A 20,770-nucleotide genomic window follows, 5' to 3' on the forward strand; every position below is an offset into this window, starting at 1 on the left:
GTCTTTGCTTGTGAGAAAATAAAAGTACGCAAATTAGAAAGATTAGAAAAAAAATTCTTTGAATATATAAGGAATTTTGTTTTGTTGGTGTGCACTAAAGAATATGATATAAATTTCGCACCTCGTATTATATTCGAGAGCTTTGCATATTATGTTCAAAAGTGATAGCATATCCAACTCATTTGCCAAGGTTAAAATGTAAAATGAGAACGTTATGGTGAACAACGCTTAAGATACTATAGAACTTCTCATTTGCTTTTGCCAACTTGACCCATGGAATATCAAGTTACAATGCATAGAAGAAAACGTTTCATATTGTTCGAACTTTATACCCATGCTTTTGATGCCTAATGTGCTAGCAAAACAACAAATATAGCATAGTTATGGTTCACAAATATGAAGTTGTTAAGAAGAAAATGAAATTCGACAAGAAATTTGTTATTACAGTTGAAAAAGATTGTGGCAACTAACTTAACTATAATGATAACTTTTTGGTACGAACATATCTAAAATATGAAGTTGTAAGGGTAATGTGTGCTAAATCTTGTACTAAAAAGAATACCAATATCACCCCTTGGATTGGATAATTAGCTTTTGTTTTCTTTATGACATTAGAGTAGAGACCAAATTTTGATTAGAAGAATGGCGCCAAACCTTTGCATGGTCAAAAAATGGTTGTTTAAGTGGAGTTCTAAGGTCAACGAATGATCGGAACTAAAACTTGGAGTTGAATTCAACCACAAATGAAGTCTTCTTTTTATTGTCTTTCTTAGCACTGTTGGTTGATGCATTAAAGGATGCTATGTTTATAAATGATTAACAGAGAGTAACATTATGTTTTCTTTTTGTGTTTGTCTTTATTTAATATTTATCACTCTCAATAGGTAAAAAACAATTTTTTGAGTGATATATTTAACTAATAAAACTGGGAAAAGTTTAGGGGGTGATGAGCGGATATTTTATACGCTTTTTGGGGATAATTTCATATAGTTTAGAGTATGTTTTAGTTAGTTTTTAGTCTATTCCTAGTAGTTTTTAGGAAAAATTCATATTTCTGGACTTTACTATGAGTGTGTGTTTTTCTGTAATTTCAGATATTTTTCTGGCTGAAATTGAAGGAGCTGAGCAAAATTCTGATTCAGGCTGAAAAAGGACTGCTGATGCTGTTGGATTCTGACCTCCCTGCACTCAAAGATGCTTTTCTGGAGCTACAGAACTCGAAATGGCATGCTTCCAATTGCGTTGGAAAGTAGACATCTAGGGCTTTCCAGCAATATATAATAGTCCATACTTTGCACAAGGATAGACGACGTAAACTGGCGTTCAACGCCAGTTCTCTGCCCAATTCGGGCGTCCAGCGCCAGAAAAGGATCAAAAACTGGAGTTGAACGCCCAAACTGGCATAAAAACTGGCGTTCAACTCCACAAATGGCCTCCGCACGTGAATTGCTTAAAGTCTCAGCCCCAGCACACACCAAGTGGGCCCCAGCACACCAAGTGGGCCCCAGAAGTGGATCTCTGCATCATCCATCATAGTCCACTCATATTTTGTAACCCTAGGCTACTAGTTTAGTATTTAAACAACTTTTAGAGACTTATTCTGTATCTCATGACATTTTCAGATCTAAACTTTGTATTCTCTGACGGCATGAGTCTCTAAACCCCATTGTTGGGGGTGAGGAGCTCTGCTGTGTCTCGATGAATTAATGCAAGTATTTCTGTTTTCCATTCAAAAACGCTTGTTCCTATCTAAGATGTTCATTCGCGCTTAACCGTGATGAAGGTGATGATCTGTGACATTCATCACCTTCCTCAAATCATGAACGTGTGCCTGACAACCACCTCCGTTCTATATACGATTGAATGAGTATCTCTTAGATTCCTTGATCAGAATCTCCGTGGTATAAGCTAGAACTGATGGCGGCATTCATGAGAATCCGGAAAGTCTAAACCTTGTCTGTGGTATTCCGAGTAGGATTCAAGGATTGAATGACTGTGACGAGCTTCAAACTCCTGAAGGCTGGGCGTTAGTGACAGACGCAAAAGGATAGTAAATCCTATTCCAACCGAATCGAGAACCAACCGGTGATTAGCCGTGCTGTGACAGAGCGCGTGAGCGTAGTTTTCACTGGAAGGATGGAAGGTAGCCATTGACAACGGTGATCCACCAACACACAGCTTGCCATAGGGGGACGTGCGTGCATGAATCAGAAGACAGAGGAAAGCAGAGATTCAGAAGACAAAGCATCTCCAAAACTCCAACATATTCTCCATTACTGCACAACAAGTAACCTTTAATTTATGCTCTACTGGTTATTCACAATTCAATTGATAAACATAATTGACTTCCTGACTAAGATTTACAAGATAACCATAGATTGCTTCAAACCAACAATCTCCGTGGGATTCGACTCTTACTCACGTAAGGTATTACTTGGACGACCCAGTGCACTTGCTGGTTAGTGGTACGCGTTGTGAAAAGTGTAATTCACAATTCGTGCACCAAGTTTTTGGCGCCGTTGCCGGGGATTGTTCGTGTTTGAACAACTGACGGATTATTTCGTTGCTTAGATTAGGAAAAAAATCTTTCTTTTTGGTTTGGAGTCTTTTATTATTTATTCCTTGTTAAAACACTTTAAATTGATAACTCAGTTAGTTAGAACGTGGTGTTCATGTTCATGGTAATTGGCTATCATAATTTTTTTTAAAACCTTTTTCAAAAATAATTTTTCTGTTAAATCCTGTGCCAAACTTTAAGTTTGGTGTTTTCAAAAATAATCTTTCTTAAAATTTTCGAAAGTTCCATAACTCATTTGGCTAGAGCGTTAATCTGTGTTCTTGGTAATTGGGTTAGAATCTTTTATACTCTTTTCAAAACCTTCTTTTTCATAAATAATATTTTCTCTATTAAATTTTGTGCCAAACTTTAAGTTTGGTGTTTTCTTGTTGATTTCCCTTTGGTTTTCGAAAATTTTGGTTTGGTTTTCTAAAAATTTTAAGTTTGGTGTTCTTTCTTCATGTTCTTGTGTTCTTGTGAGTCTTCAAAGTGTTCTTGAGTTTTCCTTGTGTCTTGATCTTAAAATTTTTAAGTTTGGTGTTCCTTGGTGTTTTCTCTCCAAAATTTTCAAAAGCAAGGAGCATTAGATCTAAAAATTTTAAATCTTGTACTATCTTATTGTTTTTCTCTCTCCTCATTAAATTCAAAAATATCTTTTCAAAATTTGTTTCAACTAACTAACCAACTTTTTGTTTGTTTCTTAACTTTTTCAAAACTACCTAACTAACTCTCTCTTTCTCTAATTTTCGAAAATATCTTCCCTTTTTTTCCAAAAACTTCTGTTTTTTTTAACTAATTATTTTTTATTTTTTTTTACGAAAAAAAAAATTTTTTATTTCGAAATTCAAATTCTTTTTAGTTATTTTATTTTATTTAAGTATTTACTTCTTATAAAATAAAATAAATAAAAAGATAAATCAGTCCAAGTTATATCCATATATCCATCATGGACATAAGTGGAATTGAACAGTCCAGGAGGACTCTGGGGTCATATTCTAACCCCTCTACTGCTTCATATGGGAGTAGCATATGCATACCCTCCATTGGAGTTAGTAGCTTTGAGTTGAATCCTCAGCTCATTATCATGGTGCAGCAAAGTTGCCAGTATTCCGGTCTTCCACAGGAAGAACCTACAGAGTTTCTGGCACAGTTTCTACAGATTGCTGACACAGTGCATGATAAAGAAATAGATCAGGATGTCTGCAGACTATTACTGTTTCCATTTGCTGTAAAAGATCAAGCTAAGAGGTGGTTGAATAACCAACCTAAGGCCAGCATAAGGACGTGGAAACAGCTGACAGAAAAATTCCTGAATCAATATTTCCCTCCAAAAAGGATGACACAGCTAAGGCTGGACATCCAAGGCTTTAAACAAGGAGATAATGAATCTCTTTATGATGCCTGGGAGAGATACAGAGAGATGCTACGAAAATGCCCCTCTGAAATGTTTTCAGAGTGGGTTCAGTTAGACATCTTCTACTATGGGCTTGCAGAAGGAGCTCAAATGTCTCTGGATTACTCAGCTGGTGGATCTATCCACATGAGAAAGACAATTGAAGAGGCTCAAGAGCTCATTGATACAGTTGCCAGGAATCAGCATCTGTACCTAAGCAGCAACCCTTCCATGAATGAAGAGGTTAAAACAGTAACTGCTGAATTCAGTACTGTAAAACAAGCTGCTGAATTCAATCAGCAATTGGATTTTCTAACAAAGCAGCTAGCTGAATTCAAAGATAGGCTACAGGAGACAAGGATAGCTAATATACATATGGACGAACAGTTTAAGCAGACAAAGCAGCAGCTATCAAGGCAAATAGCAGAAGAATGCCAAGCAGTTCAATTAAGAAGTGGGAAAACATTAAATACCCCACCTCAAGGCATCAAAAATTCAAGAAATGAGCGACCCACCAAAGATTCACCTGAGGACAGTAAGAGCCCAGGGAAAAATAATTCTGGCACTAAAACGCCAGAAAATGGGTGGAAGGCTGGCGCTGAACGCCCAGACCATGCCCAAAACTGGCGTTCAGCGCCAGAAACAAGGCAGGATTGGCGTTCAACGCCAGAAATGGGCAAGAATCTGGCGTTGAACGCCCAAATGGTGCAGAATCCAGCGTTGAACGCCCAAAATGGGCACATTTCTGGCGTTCAGGCGCCAGGAACAGACAGTGAGTTGGCGTCTAACGTCACTCCAGCTTCTGACTCTGGTACACAATTGCCAGTGAGGGATCAGACACACACAAGTGCTGATAACAAGCCCTCTAAAAAGGCTTCTTTAACCACTAAGGTTGAGGAATATAAAGCCAAGATACCTTATCCTCAAAAACTCCGGAAAGACGAGCAGGATAAGCAATTTGCTCGCTTTGCAGATTATCTAAGGACTCTTGAAATAAAGATTCCATTTGCAGAGGCACTTGAGCAAATACCTTCTTATGCCAAGTTCATGAAAGAGATCTTGAGTCATAAAAAGGAGTGGAGAGAAACAAAAAGAGTTCTCCTCACTGAAGAATGCAGTGCAGTCATTCTGAAAAGCTTTCCTGAAAAGCTTAAAGACCCTGGGAGTTTTCTGATACCATGCATATTAGAAGGTGATTGCACCAAGACAGCTTTATGCGATCTTGGGGCAAGCATCAACCTAATACCTGCATTCACTATCAGGAAACTTGGCTTAACTGAAGAAGTTAAACCAACCCGGATATGTCTCCAACTTGCTGATGTTTCCACTAAATACCCATCAGGCGTGATTGAAGACATGATTGTCAGAGTTGGGCCATTCGCCTTTCCCACTGACTTTGTTGTGCTGGAAATGGAGGAGCACAAGAGTGCTACTCTCATTCTAGGAAGACCCTTCCTAGCAACTGGACGATCCCTCATTGATGTCCAACAGGGGGAAATAACCCTGAGAGTCAATGATGATGAGTTTAAGTTGAACGCTGTCAAAGCCATGCAGCATCCAGACACATCAACAGACTGCATGAAAGTTGATCTCATTGACTCTTTGGTAGAAGAGATCAACATGGCTGAGAGTCTCGAATCAGAGTTGGAAAACATCTTTAAAGATGTTCAGCCTGATTTGGAGGATTCAGAGGACATGAAAGAGCCTCTAAACTTTCTTCTGAAAGAGGAAAAACCTCCTAAACCCGAGCTCAAGCCACTACCACCATCCTTGAAATATGCATTTCTGGGAGAAGGTGACACTTTTCCAGTGATCATAAGCTCTGCTTTGAATTCACAGGAAGAGGAAGCACTTATTCAAGTGCTAAGGACACACAAGACAGCTCTTGGGTGGTCCATAGGTGACCTTAAGGGCATAAGCCCAGCTAGATGCATGCATAAAATCCTATTGGAGGACAATGCCAAACCAGTGGTCCAACCACAGAGGCGGCTAAATCCAGCCATGAAGGAAGTGGTGCAGAAAGAGGTCACCAAGTTACTAGAGGCTGGGATTATTTATCCCATTTCTGATAGCCCCTGGGTGAGCCCTGTTCAAGTCGTCCCAAAAAAGGGAGGCATGACAATGATTCATAATGAAAAAAATGAACTGGTTCCTACAAGAACAGTTACAGGGTGGCGCATGTGTATTGACTACAGAAGGCTCAATACAGCCACCAGAAAGGATCATTTTCCTTTACCATTCATAGACCAGATGCTAGAGAGACTAGCAGGTCATGATTATTACTGCTTTTTGGATGGCTATTTAGGCTATAACTAGATTGCAGTGGATCCCCAGGATCAAGAGAAAACAGCATTGACATGTCCATCCGGAGTGTTTGCTTATAGAAGGATGCCATTTGGGCTATGTAATGCGCCTGCAACCTTCCAGAGATGCATGCTCTCTATTTTCTCTGACATGGTGGAAAAATTTCTGGAAGTCTTCATGGATGACTTCTCAGTATATGGAGACTCATTCAGCTCCTGTCTTGATCACCTGAAACTTGTTCTGAAAAGATGCCAAGAAACCAACCTAGTTTTAAACTGGGAAAAGTCTCACTTCATGGTGACTGAAGGAATTGTTCTTGGGCATAAAATCTCAAACAAGGGAATAGAGGTGGATCAAGCAAAAATAGAAGTAATTGAAAAATTACCACCACCTGCCAATGTTAAGGCAATCAGAAGCTTTCTGGGGCATGCAGGATTCTATAGGAGGTTTATAAAGGATTTTTCAAAAATCGCAAAACCTCTAAGCAATCTGCTAGCTGCTGACACGCCATTTGTGTTTGACACAGCATGCCTGCAGGCGTTTGAAACGCTGAAAGCTAAGCTGGTCACAGCACCAGTCATTTCTGCACCAGACTGGACATTACCATTTGAGCTAATGTGTGATGCCAGTGATCATGCCATTGGTGCAGTATTGGGACAGAGGCATGACAAGCTTCTGCATGTCATTTATTATTCCAGTCGCGTTCTAAATGATGCCCAGAAAAATTACACAACCACAGAAAAGGAATTACTTGCAGTGGTTTACGCCATTAACAAGTTCAGATCCTACTTAGTAGGATCAAAGGTGATTGTGTATACTGACCACGCTGCTCTTAAGTATCTACTCACAAAGCAGGATTCAAAACCCAGGCTCATCAGATGGGTATTGCTTCTGCAAGAGTTTGATATAGAAATAAGAGACAGAAAAGGGACAGAGAACAAAGTAGCTGATCATCTGTCCCGGATAGAGCCAGTGGAAGGGACGTCCCTCCCCTTTCTTGAGATCTCTGAGACGTTCCCTGATGAGCATCTATTTGCCATTCAGGAAGCACCATGGTTTGCCGATATTGCAAACTATAAAGCTGCAAGGTTCATACCCAAGGAGTACAATAGAATACAAAAGAAGAAATTAGTTACTGATGCAAAGTACTACTTGTGGGATGAGCCCTATCTCTTTAAGAGATGTGCGGACGGAATTATCCGTAGGTGTGTCCCCAGAGAGGAAGCACAGAGAATCCTATGGCATTGCCATGGATCTCAATATGGAGGCCATTTCGGAGGTGAGCGAACAGCCACCAAGGTCCTCCAATGTGGCTTCTATTGGCCCACACTCTATAAAGATTCCCGAGAGTTTGTACGTAATTGTGACAGTTGCCAAAGAGCTGGTAATCTGCCTCATGGTTACGCCATGCCTCAACAAGGAATCTTCGAAGTAGAGTTGTTTGATGTATGGGGAATTGACTTCATGGGACCTTTCCCACCATCATACTCAAACACTTATATTCTGGTGGCAGTTGACTACGTATCAAAATGGGTTGAGGCTATTGCCACACCCACCAATGATACTAAAACAGTGCTGAAGTTTCTCCAGAAACATATCTTTAGCAGGTTTGGTGTCCCTAGAGTGTTAATCAGTGATGGGGGCACTCACTTCTGCAATAAACAGCTTTACTCTGCCATGGTTCGGTATGGAATTCGCCACAAAGTGGCCACACCATATCATCCACAAACCAATGGGCAAGCTGAAGTCTCTAACAGAGAATTAAAGAGAATCCTGGAACGGACAGTAAATACCCGTAGAAAGGATTGGCCAAGGAGCCTGGATGATGCTCTGTGGGCTTACAGAACAGCATTCAAGACCCCTATAGGAACCTCTCCATACCAACTCGTGTATGGTAAGGCATGCCACTTGCCCGTGGAACTGGAACATAAGGCCTACTGGGCAACCAGATTCCTAAACCTTGATGCCAAATTAGCAGGAGAAAAACGATTGCTCCAGCTAAATGAGCTAGAGGAATTCAGATTCACAGCTTTCGAAAATGCCAAGCTTTATAAAGAAAAATAAAAAAAATGGCATGACAGAAAGCTGTCATCTAGAATCTTTGAACCAGGACAGAAGGTCCTGTTGTTTAACTCTAGACTCAGGCTATTCCCCGGGAAACTAAAATCCCGGTGGAGGGGACCATACGTGATTACAAGTGTGTCACCATATGGTTATGTGGAGCTTCAAGATATTGATTCTGATAAGAAGTTCATTGTCAATGGACAGAGAATCAAGCATTATCTTGAAGGCAACATTGAGCAAGAATGCTCAAAGCTGAAGTTAGATTAAAAACTCAGCAAGGTCCAGCTAAAGACAATAAAGAAGCGCTTGCTGGGAGGCAACCCAGCCATGGGGCATCAATTCTCTAAGCATTTTTTGCCCTATTTTTATTTTTATTTGTTTATATAAAGTTCACTGACACTAAGGTACAGAATCATTTGTATAAGTTTACAGGGTTACAGAAGGAATCGGCACACAAAACAGAGATTGGAAGCTCAATGGCAAGAAAACGCCAGTAAAGGGGCATTTTGGGCGTTCAGCGCCCAAAATGGGCATCCACTGGGCGCTGAACGCCAGTAATGGCAGCAATTGGGCGTTCAACGCTAGAAATGGCCACCCACTGGGCGTTGAACGCCAGGAATGGCAGCAACTGGGCGCTGAACGCCCAGGAGATCAGCATTTGGGCGCTGAACGCCCAAAACAGGCAGTGTTTGGGCGTTCAAACGCCAGGAGGACAGGGAGGAGCCAAATCCAGTAATCCCACACGTATTTCCATTTTAATTTCAAATTTTATGCTTCAATGCATGATTTTTACATGAACATATCAAGAACCCTGATTTCTAAAATCCTTAATTTCTAAAAATCCATCTTTCCAAATTCAATCCAACTCTTTTCAAAATCTTTTCTGAAAACAAATCTATCTTTTACACTCAAAAATCTTTTCAACTAATCCATATCTTTTTCAAATATCCATATTATCTTTTTCAAAAATCCAGATTTATCTTTTTCAAAAAAATCTATCCTATCTTTTCAAAATCAAACTATATCTTATATCTTATCTTTTTCAACTAAATCTTTTTATCTTATCTCTTCCAATTTTTCGAAAATCCACCACCCCACCCCTTTAAATTTGGGTTCGGCCTCCCCCCTCCTCCATCAACAAGTGCACCTCGATCTCCTTCTATCCCTCTCCTTTCTTTTCTTTTGCTTGAGGACAAGCAAACCTCTAAGTTTGGTGTGTTTATCCGAAGATCACTACTAAGATCATGGCTCCCAAAGGAAAACAATCCACTCCAAGAGGCAAGAAAGAGAGCGTTCCAAAATCACTTTGGAATCAAGGGAAGTTCTTATCTAAAGAACATTCAGACCATTATCTTAAAGTAATGGGTCTGAGATCAGTGATCCCGGAAGTGAGATTCGATCTGAAAGAAGATGAATATCCGGAGATCCAGGAGCAAATTCGAATCAGGAACTGGGAAGTCCTAGCTAATCCTGAAACGAAAATAGGAAGGAACATGGTCCAGGAGTTCTATGCTAACATGTGGCAGACTGACAAGCAAAGACTATCTGGAACTGCCTGCTACGAATTTTGGACCATGGTCAGGGGAAAGATTGTTCATACCACCCCTGACAAGATCAGAGAGATATTAAAGCTACCTCAGTTAAAGGATGATCCAGACTCCTTCAACAAGAGGATGATGAGAGCAGACATTGGCCTGGATAAGATTCTAGAGGACATATGTATCCCTGGAGCCAGGTGGACCACCAACACCAAGGGCGTCCCAAATCAGCTCAAGAGAGAGGATCTCAAACCAGTTGCCAGAGGATGGCTGGACTTCATTGGGCGTTCTCTGTTGCCCACTAGCAACCGTTCTGAAGTCACAGTTAAAAGAGCAGTGATGATTCATTGCATCATGACTGGGAAGGAAGTGGAGGTTCATCAGCTGATTTCCACTGAACCCTACAAGATAGCTAATAAAAATTCAAGAGAGGCCAGGTTGGCTTATCCAAGCGTGATTTCTCTGCTCTGCAAGGACGCTGGAGTCAAGATGGGAATAACTGAATATATCCTAATTGAAAAGTCAATCACCAAAGCATCAATGGAGAGACAACAAGCACAGGAGGATCCTATCAAGAAGAGAGCACAGGAATTCCTCCCAGAGATTCCTCAAGCAGAATATTGGGAATATCTTGAGACGTCTGTCACCAAGATACAGGAAGCTATGGAGCAAATAATAAAACAACAGAAGGAACACAGTCAAATGCTGACCCATATGTTTAAAGAACAAGAGGAGCAGGGACGTGACTTAAGGGAACTGAAGCGCCAGAAGTCTTCTGTAATACCAAGCCTCCCAAGGATCAGAGGAACCCCCATACCCCCAGAATAAAGGTTGTTAATTTCCAATTTCTGCCTTAACTCTGTGACAGTGTCCTTATAAAAAGTCTACCTTAGAAATCATATAATAGTAATTAGTATCTATTTGATTTTATCTCCAATTAAGCTATAGTTTATTTTTCTCATCATCATTAAACATGAATAAAATAGTAGATCTTTTGAATAAGAAGCAATAAAATTTCGAGTTTAAATAAAACAAATTCTAATTGGTTAAATGTGGTGGCAATGCTTTCTGTCTTCTGAATGAATGCTTGAACAGTGCATATGTCTTTTGAATTTGTTGTTTAAGACTGTTAAATATGTTGGCTCTTGAAAGAATAATGAACATGAGACATGTTATTGATAATCTGAAAAATCATAAAAATGATTCTTGAAGCAAGAAAAAGCAGCAAAGAACAAAGCTTGTAGAAAAAAAAAAAGCAAGCAGAAAAAGCCAATAACCCTTAAAACCAAAAGGCAAGGGCAATTAAAAAGGATCCCAAGGCTTTGAGCATCAGTGGATAGGAGGGCCTAAAGGACTGAAATCCTGGTCTAAGCGGCTAAACCAAGCTGTCCCTAACCATGTGCTTGTGGCGTGCAGGTGTCAAGTGAAAACTTGAGACTGAGCGGTTAAAGTCAAGGTCCAAAGCAAAAAGAAGAGTGTGCTTAAGAACTCTGGACACCTCTAATTGGGGACTTTAGCAAAGCTGAGTCACAATCTGAAAAGGTTCACCCAGTTATGTGTCTGTGGCATTTATGTATCCGGTAGTAATACTGGAAAACAAAGTGCTTAGGGCCACGGCCAAGACTCATAAAGAAGCTGTGTTCAAGAATCATCACACTAAACTAAGAGAATCAATAACACTATCTAAATTCTGATTTCCTATAGATGCCAATCACTCTGAGCTTCAATGGATAAAGTGAGATGCCAAAACTGTTCGGAAGCAAAAAGCTACTAGTCCAGCTCATCTAATTAGAATCTGAGCTTCAATCAAAAACTCTGAGATATTATTGCGTCTCAACCTATTAGTCTTCTATTTTAGTTGTCTAGTTGCTTGAGGACAAGCAACAGTTTAAGTTTGGTGTTGTGATGAGCGGATATTTTATACGCTTTTTGGGGATAATTTCATATAGTTTAGAGTATGTTTTAGTTAGTTTTTAGTCTATTCCTAGTAGTTTTTAGGAAAAATTCATATTTCTGGACTTTACTATGAGTGTGTGTTTTTCTGTAATTTCAGGTATTTTTCTGGCTGAAATTGAAGGAGCTGAGCAAAATTCTGATTCAGGCTGAAAAAGGACTGCTGATGCTGTTGGATTCTGACCTCCCTGCACTCAAAGTGGATTTTCTGGAGCTACAAAACTCGAAATGGCATGCTTCTAATTGCGTTGGAAAGTAGACATCCAGGGCTTTCCAGAAATATATAATAGTCCATACTTTACACAAGGATAGACGATGTAAACTGGCGTTCAACGCCAGTTCTCTGCCCAATTCTGGCGTCCAGCGCCAGAAAAGGATCAAAAACTGGAGTTGAACGCCCAAACTGGCATAAAAACTGGCGTTCAACTCCACAAATGGCCTCCGCACGTGAATTGCTTAAAGTCTCAACCCCAGCACACACCAAGTGGGCCCCAGCACACCAAGTGGGCCCCAGAAGTGGATCTCTGCATCATCCATCATAGTCCACTCATATTTTGTAACCCTAGGCTACTAGTTTAGTATTTAAACAACTTTTAGAGACTTATTCTGTATCTCATGACATTTTCAGATCTAAACTTTGTATTCTCTGACGGCATGAGTCTCTAAACCCCATTGTTGGGGGTGAGGAGCTCTGTTGTGTCTCGATGAATTAATGCAAGTATTTCTGTTTTCCATTCAAAAACGCTTGTTCCTATCTAAGATGTTCATTCGCGCTTAACCGTGATGAAGGTGATGATCTGTGACATTCATCACCTTCCTCAAATCATGAACGTGTGCCTGACAACCACCTCCGTTCTATATACGATTGAATGAGTATCTCTTAGATTCCTTGATCAGAATCTCCGTGGTATAAGCTAGAACTGATGGCGGCATTCATGAGAATCCGGAAAGTCTAAACCTTGTCTGTGGTATTCCGAGTAGGATTCAAGGATTGAATAACTGTGACGAGCTTCAAACTCCTGAAGGCTGGGCGTTAGTGACAGACGCAAAAGGATAGTAAATCCTATTCCAACCGAATCGAGAACCAACCGGTGATTAGCCGTGCTGTGACAGAGCGCGTGAGCGTAGTTTTCACTGGAAGGATGGAAGGTAGCCATTGACAACGGTGATCCACCAACACACAGCTTGCCATAGGGGGACGTGCGTGCATGAATCAGAAGACAGAGGAAAGCAGAGATTCAGAAGACAAAGCATCTCCAAAACTCCAACATATTCTCCATTACTGCACAACAAGTAACCTTTAATTTATGCTCTACTGGTTATTCACAATTCAATTGATAAACATAATTGACTTCCTGACTAAGATTTACAAGATAACCATAGATTGCTTCAAACCAACAATCTCCTTGGGATTCGACTCTTACTCACGTAAGGTATTACTTGGACGACCCAGTGCACTTGCTGGTTAGTGGTACGCGTTGAGAAAAGTGTAATTCACAATTCGTGCACCAGGGGGCCAGCAACTTTATTAAATTCTGGCCAGCATGTAACAGCAAAGAAAAGTGAGTCATTGGATGAAATCTCAGACCAATCTCACACCATTAAAATCATTATTGATGGTTATTTGATGGCTAAAATCACAAAAGTTGCTGTCCCCCTAGCACTCCTCACAAAACTGGAATAATCTAAAAATCTTACTTCATTTGATGACATAGTGAAATCCAAACTCCTCCATATCATTCCACATGAAATCTACTTATGAAACAAATTAAGATTAGAAAGTTTTATAATTTATCCTTCACTATGAATGCATCGAGATATTTAAAAACAATTGGCAAGAGCTTAACTTTCATTTGGATTTTGATTTATAGCCCTCTTAGCAATAAAGGAAGAATGGGATGTGATTGTTACGTTGGTAACATAAAGAGTATAAATTTCAAAACATTAATCTATGTAAATTTTGCAAGAAGTTTTGCTTTTTTTACTAAGGTATAGAACTTGTCAAAAACATGTACTTTCAAGTATTAGGGATAGAGCTTCCATCAATTTTCCTTACATGTTCCGACAAACTTTTTTGATAGGAAGACAATTATGTAGTACCATAACAAGTGCTATAATTTGCTCCATATACGTATTGTTTGGTAGAAACGTGTTTTAAAAACTTCCATCGTATCGTTGTTAAGGTTTTATACGCAATTCAATTTCTTTCTTGGAACAAAAACTTATAAAACATAAAAAGGAACATATCAACACTCCTCGACATGGATAGGCCATTATTTTTATACTCTGAAAATTCATGGGTTTAAAAAAAACAAATTTCTTCTAATGGCCCATGCAGGTCTCGAACCTGCGACCTTCACGTTATTAGCACGACGTTCTAACCAACTGAGCTAATAGGCCTACATATTTCTTTTCTTAGTTTATCAACATGTATAAAACTTTTAATTTCCCTGTTAATCCATGTTAATAAAAGTTTTCGTATTCTATTTCTATAAATTATCAGGGTGTATCACAGCACATTAGTGATATCATTATATATCTGTTGGTGGTATTCCAGTATTAGGTGTACTTTGACCTACTTGATTCGGAAGAAATAGCTAGAATCAATATATAAATAATTAACAATTCAATTTAAAATAGAGCGATATATTCAATGTCTTTGCTTGTGAGAAAATAAAAGTACGCAAATTAGAAAGATTAGAAAAAAAATTCTTTGAACATATAAAGAATTTTGTTTTGTTGGTGTGCACTAAAGAATATGATATAAATTTCGCACCTCGTATTATATTCGAGAGCTTTGCATATTATGTTCAAAAGTGATAGCATATCCAACTCATTTGCCAAGGTTAAAATGTAAAATGAGAATGTTATGGTGAACAACGCTTAAGATACTATAGAACTTCTCATTTGCTTTTGCCAACTTGACCCATGGAATATCAAGTTGCAATGCATAGAAGAAAACGTTTCATATTGTTCGAACCTTATACCCATGGTTTTGATGCCTAATGTGCTAGCAAAACAACAAATATAGCATAGTTATGGTTCACAAATATGAAGTTGTTAAGAAGAAAATGAAATTCGACAAGAAATTTGTTATTACAGTTGAAAAAGATTGTGGCAACTAACTTAACTATAATGATATCTTTTTGGTACGAACATATCTAAAATATGAAGTTGTAAGGGTAATGTGTGCTAAATCTTGTACTAAAAAGAATACCAATATCACCCCTTGGATTGGATAATTAGCTTTTGTTTTCTTTATGACATTAGAGTATAGACCAAATTTTGATTAGAAGAATGGCGCCAAACCTTTGCATGGTCAAAAAATGGTTGTTTAAGTGGAGTTCTAAGGTCAACGAATGATCGGAACTAAAACTTAGAGTTGAATTCAACCACAATTGAAGTCTTCTTTTTATTGTCTTTCTTAGCATTGTTGGTTGATGCATTAAAGGATGCTATGTTTATAAACAATTAACAGAGAGTAACATTATGTTTTCTTTTTGTGTTTGTCTTTATTTAATATTTATCACTCTCAATAGGTAAGCAAACAATTTTTTGAGTGATATATTTAACTAATAAAACTGGGAAAAGTTTAGGGGGCCAGCAACTTTATTAAATTCTGGCCAGCATGTAACAGCAAAGAAAAGTGAGTCATTGGATGAAATCTCACACCAATCTCACACCATTAAAATCGTTATTGATGGTTATTTGATGGCTAAAATCACAAAAGTTGCTGTCCTCCTAGCACTCCTCATAAAACTGGAATAATCTAAAAATCTTACTTCATTTGATGACATAGTGAAATCCAAACTCCTCCATATCATTCCACATGAAATCTACTTATGAAACAAATTAAGATTAGAAAGTTTTATAATTTATCCTTCACTATGAATGCATCGAGATATTTAAAAACAATTGGCAAGAGTTAACTTTCATTTGGATTTTGATTTATGGCCCTCTTAGCAATAAAGGAAGAATGGGATGTGATTGTTAAGTTGGTAACATAAAGAGTATAAATTTCAAAACACTAATCTATGTAAATTTTGCAAGAAGTTTTGCTTTTTTTACCAAGGTATATAGAACTTGTCAAAAACATGTACTTTCAAGTATTAGGGATAGAGCTTCCATCAATTTTTCTTACATGTTCCGGCAAACTTTTTTGATAGGAAGACAATTATGTAGTACCATAACAAGTGCTATAATTTGCTCCATATACGTATTGTTTGGTAGAAATGTGTTTTAAAAACTTCCATCGTATCGTTGTTAAGGTTTTATACGCAATTCAATTTCTTTCTTGGAACAAAAACTTATAAAAGATAAAAAGGAACATATCAACACTCCTCGACATGGATAGGCCATTATTTTTATACTCTGAAAATTCATGGGTTTAAAAAACAAAGTTCTTCTAATGGCCCATGCAGGTCTCGAACCTGTGACCTTCGCATTATTAGCACGACGCTCTAACCAACTGAGCTAATAGGCCTACATATTTCTTTTCTTAGTTTATCAACATGTATAAAACTTTTAATTTCCCTGTTAATCCGTGTTAATAAAAGTTTTCATATTCTATTTCTATAAATCATCAGGGTGTATCACAGCACATTAGTGATATCATTATATATCTGTTTGTGGTATTCCAGTATTAGGTGTATTTTGCCCTGCTTGATTCGGAAGAAAGAGCTAGAATTAATATATAAATAATTAACAAATCAATTTAAAACAGGGCGATATATTCAATGTCTTTGCTTGTGAGAAAATAAAAGTACGCGAATTAGGAAAATTAGAAAAAAAAAAATCTTTGAACATATAAGGAATTTTGTTTAGTTGGTGTGCACTAAAGAATATGATATAAATTTCGCACCTCGTATTATATTTGAGAGCTTTGCATATTATGTTCAAAAGTTATAGCATATCCAGCTCGTTTGCCAAGGTTAAAATGTAAAACGAGAACGTTATGGTGAACAACGCTTAAGATACCATAGAACTCCCCATTTGCTTTTTCCGACTTGACCCATGGAATACCAAGTTACAATGCATAGAAAAAAACGTTTCATATTGTTCGAACTTTATACCCATGATTTTTTATGCCTAATGTGCTAGCAAAACAACAAATATAGCATAGTTATGGTTCATAAATATGAAGTTGTTAAGAAGAAAATAAAATTCGATAAGAATTTTATTATTACAGTTGAAAAAGATTGTGGCAACTAACTTAACTATAATGATAGGTTTTTGGTACGAAGATATCTAAAATTTGAAGTTGTAAGGGTAATGTGTGCTAAATCTTGTACTAAAAAGAATACCAATATCACCCCTTAGATTGGATAATCAGCTTTTGTTTTCTTTATGACATTAGAGTATAGACCAAATTTTTATTAGAAGAATAGCGCCAAACCTTTGCATGGTCAAAAAATGGTTGTTTAAGTGGAGTTCTAAGGTCAACGAATGATCGGAACTAAAACTTAGAGTTGAATTCAACCACAATTGAAGTCTTCTTTTTATTGTCTTTCTTAGCATTGTTGGTTGATGCATTAAAGGATGCTATGTTTATAAACAATTAACAGAGAGTAACATTATGTTTTCTTTTTGTGTTTGTCTTTATTTAATATTTATCACTCTCAATAGGTAAGCAAACAATTTTTTGAGTGATATATTTAACTAATAAAACTGGGAAAAGTTTAGAGGGCCAGCAACTTTATTAAATTCTGGCCAGCATGTAACAGCAAAGAAAAGTGAGTCATTGGATGAAATCTCACACCAATCTCACACCATTAAAATCGTTATTGATGGTTATTTGATGGCTAAAATCACAAAAGTTGCTGTCCTCCTAGCACTCCTCATAAAACTGGAATAATCTAAAAATCTTACTTCATTTGATGACATAGTGAAATCCAAACTCCTCCATATCATTCCACATGAAATCTACTTATGAAACAAATTAAGATTAGAAAGTTTTATAATTTATCCTTCACTATGAATGCATCGAGATATTTAAAAACAATTGGCAAGAGTTAACTTTCATTTGGATTTTGATTTATGGCCCTCTTAGCAATAAAGGAAGAATGGGATGTGATTATTAAGTTGGTAACATAAAGAGTATAAATTTCAAAACACTAATCTATGTAAATTTTGCAAGAAGTTTTGCTTTTTTTACCAAGGTATATAGAACTTGTCAAAAACATGTACTTTCAAGTATTAGGGATAGAGCTTCCATCAATTTTCCTTACATGTTCCGGCAAACTTTTTTGATAGGAAGACAATTATGTAGTACCATAACAAGTGCTATAATTTGCTCCATATACGTATTGTTTAGTAGAAATGTGTTTTAAAAACTTCCATCGTATCGTTGTTAAGGTTTTATACGCAATTCAATTTCTTTCTTGGAACAAAAACTTATAAAAGATAAAAAGGAACATATCAACACTCCTCGACATGGATAGGCCATTATTTTTATACTCTGAAAATTCATGGGTTTAAAAAACAAATTTCTTCTAATGGCCCATGCAGGTCTCGAACCTGTGACCTTCGCGTTATTAACACGACGCTCTAACCAACTGAGCTAATAGGCCTACATATTTCTTTTCTTAGTTTATCAACATGTATAAAACTTTTAATTTCCCTGTTAATCCGTGTTAATAAAAGTTTTCATATTCTATTTCTATAAATCATCAGGGTGTATCACAGCACATTAGTGATATCATTATATATCTGTTTGTGGTATTCCAGTATTAGGTGTATTTTGCCCTGCTTGATTCGGAAGAAAGAGCTAGAATTAATATATAAATAATTAACAAATCAATTTAAAACAGGGCGATATATTCAATGTCTTTGCTTGTGAGAAAATAAAAGTACGCGAATTAGGAAAATTAGAAAAAAAAATCTTTGAACATATAAGGAATTTTGTTTAGTTGGTGTGCACTAAAGAATATGATATAAATTTCGCACCTCGTATTATATTTGAGAGCTTTGCATATTATGTTCAAAAGTTATAGCATATCCAGCTCGTTTGCCAAGGTTAAAATGTAAAACGAGAACGTTATGGTGAACAACGCTTAAGATACCATAGAACTCCCCATTTGCTTTTTCCGACTTGACCCATGGAATACCAAGTTACAATGCATAGAAAAAAACGTTTCATATTGTTCGAACTTTATACCCATGATTTTTTATGCCTAATGTGCTAGCAAAACAACAAATATAGCATAGTTATGGTTCATAAATATGAAGTTGTTAAGAAGAAAATAAAATTCGATAAGAATTTTATTATTACAGTTGAAAAAGATTGTGGCAACTAACTTAACTATAATGATAGGTTTTTGGTACGAAGATATCTAAAATTTGAAGTTGTAAGGGTAATGTGTGCTAAATCTTGTACTAAAAAGAATACCAATATCACCCCTTAGATTGGATAATTAGCTTTTGTTTTCTTTATGACATTAGAGTATAGACCAAATTTTTATTAGAAGAATAGCGCCAAACCTTTGCATGGTCAAAAAATGGTTGTTTAAGTGGAGTTCTAAGGTCAACGAATGATCGGAACTAAAACTTAGAGTTGAATTCAACCACAATTGAAGTCTTCTTTTTATTGTCTTTCTTAGCATTGTTGGTTGATGCATTAAAGGATGCTATGTTTATAAACAATTAACAGAGAGTAACATTATGTTTTCTTTTTGTGTTTGTCTTTATTTAATATTTATCACTCTCAATAGGTAAGCAAACAATTTTTTGAGTGATATATTTAACTAATAAAACTGGGAAAAGTTTAGGGGGCCAGCAACTTTATTAAATTCTGGCCAGCATGTAACAGCAAAGAAAAGTGAGTCATTGGATGAAATCTCACACCAATCTCACACCATTAAAATCGTTATTGATGGTTATTTGATGGCTAAAATCACAAAAGTTGCTGTCCTCCTAGCACTCCTCATAAAACTGGAATAATCTAAAAATCTTACTTCATTTGATGACATAGTGAAATCCAAACTCCTCCATATCATTCTACATGAAATCTACTTATGAAACAAATTAAGATTAGAAAGTTTTATAATTTATCCTTCACTATGAATGCATCGAGATATTTAAAAACAATTGGCAAGAGTTAACTTTCATTTGGATTTTGATTTATGGCCCTCTTAGCAATAAAGGAAGAATGGGATGTGATTGTTACGTTGGTAACATAAAGAGTATAAATTTCAAAACACTAATCTATGTAAATTTTACAAGAAGTTTTGCTTTTTTTACTAAGGTATATAGAACTTGTCAAAAACATGTACTTTCAAGTATTAGGGATAGAGCTTCCATCAATTTTCCTTACATGTTCCGGCAAACTTTTTTGATAGGAAGACAATTATATAGTACCATAACAAGTGCTATAATTTGCTCCATATACGTATTGTTTGGTAGAAATGTGTTTTAAAAACTTCCATCGTATCGTTGTTAAGGTTTTATACGCAATTCAATTTCTTTCTTGGAACAAAAACTTATAAAAGATAAAAAGGAACATATCAACACTCCTCGACATGGATAGGTCATTATTTTTATACTCTGAAAATTCATGGGTTTAAAAAACAAATTTCTTCTAATGGCCCATGCAGGTCTTGAACCTGCGACCTTCGCGTTATTAGCACGACGTTCTAACCAACTGAGCTAATAGGCCTGCATATTTCTTTTCTTAGTTTATCAACATGTATAAAACTTTTAATTTCCCTGTTAATCCGTGTTAATAAAAGTTTTCGTATTCTATTTCTATAAATCATCAGGGTCTATCACAGCACTTTAGTGATATCATTATATATCTGTTGGTGGTATTCCAGTATTAGGTGTATTTTGCCCTGCTTGATTTGGAAGAAAAAGCTAGAATTAATATATAAATAATTAACAAATCAATTTAAAACAGGGCGATATATTCAATGTCTTTGCTTGTGAGAAAATAAAAGTATGCGAATTAGGAAAATTAGAAAAAAA

At 36.9% G+C, this 20,770-nt stretch overlaps 2 non-coding genes across 2 annotated transcripts; both read right to left on the bottom strand.

The window, feature by feature from the left end:
* Nucleotides 1-18,304: 18,304 nt before the first annotated feature.
* TRNAI-AAU (transfer RNA isoleucine (anticodon AAU)) lies at nt 18,305-18,378 on the bottom strand. The gene has a single exon. It is a non-coding gene; the product is annotated as a tRNA-Ile (tRNA).
* Nucleotides 18,379-20,388: 2,010 nt separating this feature from the next.
* On the bottom strand, nt 20,389-20,462 carry TRNAI-AAU (transfer RNA isoleucine (anticodon AAU)). The gene has a single exon. It is a non-coding gene; the product is annotated as a tRNA-Ile (tRNA).
* Between the last annotated feature and the right edge of the window lie 308 nt (nt 20,463-20,770).

This window comes from Arachis ipaensis, chromosome B5, assembly GCF_059453495.1.
Source record: "Arachis ipaensis isolate K30076 ecotype BB chromosome B5, ASM5945349v1, whole genome shotgun sequence".
Classification (NCBI taxonomy): Eukaryota; Viridiplantae; Streptophyta; class Magnoliopsida; order Fabales; family Fabaceae; genus Arachis; species Arachis ipaensis.